At 33.5% G+C, this 5,342-nt stretch overlaps 1 pseudogene; it reads left to right on the top strand.

Annotated features, from left to right (window-relative positions):
* The first annotated feature begins 363 nt into the window (after nucleotides 1-363).
* LOC111154276 lies at nucleotides 364-929 on the top strand (annotated as a pseudogene).
* Nucleotides 930-5,342: the final 4,413 nt, after the last annotated feature.

The raw sequence follows: 5,342 nt of genomic DNA, 5'->3' as shown, positions 1-5,342 counted from the left end.
ATTACACACCTCAGAAGGAAACAACATACCATAAGCAAGAGACAGAAGATACTGCAAGCAGAAAAAGTAAATCAAGGAATTGTTGATCTTTATATAAAAATAAGTTTAAAATGATTAAAGATATAAAAGCAGGAGGAAAAACAACAAAAATATACATAGTGCAAAAAGTCATTTTTGAAAATGAAACAGAATCTGAAATAAAAAGAATAAAAAGAAAAATATTAAATTATGTATAAAGCTGGAGAATGCATGCATTTAAGAAAAATAGTTAACTCAAGGCATATACATTGGAATTTGTACTGATGCAACGAAGAAGGATTAAAAGATGACAGCATGGCTCCCTTTGCCATATCTACTATGCGAATGAAGACCATTCTCAGCAATCAGATTGTTGACATTCCAGAAAATGTCGACATCACTCCGAAAGGACACACTGTTACTGTGAAGGGCCACAGAGGAGTGATGTCAATCACATCAGTGCAGAACTCAGTGTCCTTCGAAAGAAAAAGAAGAGGCTCTGAGTTGATAAATGGTGGGAAATAGAAAAGCACTGGCTACTGTCCATAGGATCTGCAATCATGTACGGAACACGGTCAAGGGCATTACACTGGGCTTCCCTTACAAGATGAGTCTATCCATGCTCACTGCCCCATCAACATTGTTATTCAGGAGAGTGGTTCTCTTGTTGAAATCTGAAATTTGTGGGGTGAAAAATATATCTGCAGGGCTCGGATGAGGCCAGGTGCTACTTGTTCAGTGTCTCAAGCCCAGAAAGATGAGTTAATTCTTGAAGGGAATTACCTTGAACTTGTATCAAACTCAGCTGCTTTGATTCAACAAGTCACAACAGTTAAAAACAAGAATATCAGAAAATTTGGGGGTGGTATCCATGCTTCTGAAAAGGAACAGTTCAGCAGCCTGATGAGTAAGATCCAAGTTGTCCAGCTACAGAAACAGCAAGATGCCAGATGATTTTTCTGACTTATTTGTGATATTTTGAAGATGCAGTAAAAGCTGTATTGATTTGGGGAAAAAGTGAAAGTATGAAAGACAACTTAAAAGACAGTATAAAAGGATGAAAAATCCCAACATATTTCCACTGGCAATCCCAGAGAGGAGAAGACAGTGAATGGGAAAAGTAGTATTTTTAAAAAAAGGTGTCTAAGAAATCTTCCAGTATTCATATGAAGCTTTAACTTTAATAAGCCCACAATCTTAAGTATGAGAAATTAAGGGAAATTTCAGAACACCAAAGACAAAAAGTACATCATAAAAACACCCTTAAAAATACAGATTATATGCAAATAAATAACAATTAAACATTTTAACAGAAACAAAAAACAAACAGAATAAGCTGTTACAACATCTAACAATTAAAAACAAAGACATTTTCAGACAGAAATCACAGCTAAAATACCAGTGTGGAAAGAACAATTGAATTATATATTCAAAATGAGAGCTATCAAAAGTCACACAAATATGTGTACAAAGAATGGTAGCAAAGACATTGTTAAACATTTGAATAAATGTAAAGTGCATTGATTGTGTATTGCAAGAAAATTAATCATAAAGTCTAACTTGAAGGGATATTAAATAAAGTTGGACTAAGTACCAGGCAAAAATAACATGCAAAATGCCTTGTAAGATGGAAGGGAATTACTTTGATTTAAAACATTTTCAGATATTTTTGCTGTTTTATTGTTATTTAGGAAGATATTGGTTAATATTTAAATGTGTTGTCAGCTATTAATTTTATCATTTTATTAACATTTAACAAAGTGATATCTATCCTTTTAATAAATATATTTTCCCAAATTGATCACACCTGTGTAACCAACCCCCAGATCAAGAAATAGAATATCACTGGAACCACAAAGGTTTCCTTTATGCTTCCTCATAATCATTCTTTCCCCCTGGAAAACCGCCATTTAGATTTCAAAGAGTCGGTTGCTTACATGACTGAGCCACCCAGGCGCCCCCATCTGTTCCTCTTTTGATGGATATTTGTGTCTAGTTTGGAGAGAATTGGGCCATTTGCACAATGCTACTATGAATATGTTTTTTCATAAGCATATGGACACATTTCTTTTGGATTTATATCTAGGAGTGACAATGCTTGGTAACAGGGTAAGTGTATTTTTAACTTTCGTTGATGCTGACTAGCAGTTTTTAAAAATGCCAGTTTACACTCCCACCAGCAGTTTATGAGAATGTGGTTGCTCAGCAACATCTTCCTCGATCCTTCAAATTTTCTAATGCTTTTCTTTTAGTAAATCTGATAAATGTGTGCTGATTTTAGTTTGCATTTCTCTGATGACCAGTGACGCTGAGTACCTTTTACTCTAGTTATTAGATATTTGGATATTCTTTGTAAAATGTTTGTTCAAGTATGTGACTATTTTTCTTTGAGCTGTCTTTCTTTCTTTCTTTCTTTCTTTTTTAACGAAATTCTTCATTATATTCTGGACCCACTGTATTGGCGGATATGTGTATTGCTACTATTTTCTTCGTTGATAATGTTGTCTCTTTCGTCATGGTGTCTAAATTTGTTACTTTTTAATGCCTAACAAATGACACCAAAACCTTCAGTTTAAGAAAGAATCACCAATCTAGCCTATTATCAATCTTTGGCTGGAGTCCGTCAGATTGTCACTCTGGACTGAGGCAGGCTCCGGTGATCATGATTGGCATCATGCATGCGTCAGTGGCAAGCTTGGGACTCACTCACTATTAGCTTGTCACCTCAGTTCTTCAAGTGTCCTCTCATTCCCTAGCAGACTAGCTTCAGCCCATGAACATGGCAGCCACAAGGTCTTCAGTGGAGCAAAGAGGGGCAAGCCCTGATGTGCAAAAATGGCTGCTCATTTCCTCTTGCTTCATGTACTCTAGCAACCCATTTGGCCACACAGAGTCATGTGGTCAACCTGGCTTCAAAATGAAGGAAAAGAGATTCTACATAAAGATGAGAGAATCTGCAATGTTGCCTTGAAAGGATAAGGATGCAGGGAGAGAAAGAATATATCCCATTTTTACAAGCTACCATTCACTCATTGTCTGTCTCTGGTCACAATTATTAGATGCTAGTCTCATTCACCCTTGTCTACGATCCACCTCTCAAAGGTGGAGAGAAAGCAAACTATGGATGCTAGGACTTCAAATGATGGGGGATGGTTTGTCTGGATTTTCTTTTAACCTCATATAATCTGAACATGGATCTACAGAAGATAACAACCCTGAGATGTCAGAAGGTTCAGACTCAAAAAGCTCCCAAATGCCTTTGCTCTTTAGCTAAAGAAGCAAGAAAGATGGAGCTTGGCAGGACAATAAACTTTTTGGAAAGTAACAGCTATAGTTAAGCAATCCTCCAAAGACAGAACTGTGGCCCCATTCCACTCACTCAGGCAGAGGCCAAAGGACCACCAGACTTCTACCCTGTCTGGGCAGTAACAGGCTGTGGGGAAAATACATGCCAAGGTGTTGTCGGAAAATGATAAATAAGGAACCAGAACTTATGTAGCTTGTGGCCAGCTCTGTGTTGTTATTATTTGAGCTAAATCTTACAATATTCACCTTTTAGTAGGGAAATAATGTTCATTAACACTTAGTGTGAATATCATTATGCTAGAGCTTTCTGTCACCTTCTCCTAAGTTTTATTTGGACTATGTTTTCATGTTTTTAATTTTTTTAAATGTATTTTTCTTCCATTTTGTGGAATTGTTTTATTAATGTTATTATTTATTTTTATCTTAAAGATCACATTTAACAAATTATTTTCTACTGGCTTGTAAGGATTTGCCAAGAATGATTAAACTTGTTTTCTCTCAACTTCAGGAGTCACATGGAATTTTATTTATACATACGTACATGTATGCATAAACACAATCACAAATGTAGAACGTATACATGTGTTTGTATACATTTGTGTGTATATGGCATATATAAATGTAGGAAATGGCAGTGAAATGTTATAAGATTGGGAAGTAGAAATTAGTATTGGTTATATTTGTTGATTATAAATATGGTTGATTAGACTTGCCATAAAATGTTTCTTTAATAGGGGTAGACATCATTTTATAGTGTCTTTGAACAACATGACAATATATTCTGATAAATACATATAAGACATGCATGATTGATATCAATGGTTTGCAAATAGAGATATTTATTTATATGTAGATTTGGTAGATAATATGAAATCCTGATACATCTTACCTTCCAAAACAAATTCTTGATAAACATCCTGAATTTATACTTCCTGTATTTACAGGATATATTTACTATACATCCTGTATTTAAACTTAAGTGTAATTATCAGGGATTATAACTCTTATAAATTAAATATGCTAATATTTTAAATAAAATTAAGAAAATATTATTTTACAAAGTACAAATATGCATACCATTAAATAACTTGCATTAATAATATACCCAGTAAATAGTGCTCCAAGCAGATTATAGAAAGCATATGTGTTATAGCACAATAAAATTATAAACATTTAAGCATACTTAAGAATATCCACAAAAAATTCAACCTTGAAGAAAACAGCACAATAAGTTTTTCTAAAGAACATAAGCAATAACAATTTTTTGGTTTCTCCTTGCTATTTCTAAATGTTTTAAAGGTCAATTTTTCAGGGTCTCCATGAGATTTCATGGAATTTGGCTTTTCATAGATTTGATGGTATTTTTTCTTCATTGAGTATGGGTTTATGAAATCTAAATTGTCCCCCAAGGTATTTTGTCTTTAAATGAAGTTATTGAAAGTATTTTTTTCATTCTCCCTGCCTGACAGAAAAATCCACTATACAGAAGTCGTAGAAATAAACATTGCCTTAAGAAAAATAACTATAAGGCATGGTTTAAATATTAAACTCCAGGTTTGAGTTTAAAAAAAGAAATAATTCTGAAATTAACCTTTAAAGTGGGGTTCACAGTATTCTAACTATAACACAGAAAAACATAATTATTTTCTCACTAACTTAAATTAATTTTAATGCATTGACATTTTTATTTTACAAAAGAAGATAATTTAGTTAATAAAAGCAGATTTCCCATTTACTAAAAAGATATAATAAAAGGAATTAGAGGTCTTGAGAGACTGGAAGAAAGTTCCTGATGATTTAATTTCAGGGTTTTTGGTTAGATCTCTAAGGGAAAGTGTGAAGTAAATTCACAGAAAATAGCTCTGCACTCTACCTTTTTTCCTAATATACATCTCATAAAATAAAAAACTTCTTTCAAATTTATCCCAAGTCCTTTGAGAGTCGAAGAAATTATGTATCGATTTTAGAGTGAAAATGTTAGTAATAGGCAACACAAAACTTTAAGTTTCACGATTACA

This window comes from Enhydra lutris, unplaced genomic scaffold, assembly GCF_002288905.1.
Source record: "Enhydra lutris kenyoni isolate GAN:26980312 unplaced genomic scaffold, ASM228890v2 scaffoldscaffold36, whole genome shotgun sequence".
Classification (NCBI taxonomy): Eukaryota; Metazoa; Chordata; class Mammalia; order Carnivora; family Mustelidae; genus Enhydra; species Enhydra lutris.
This window is presented reverse-complemented; position numbering and strand designations above follow the sequence as displayed.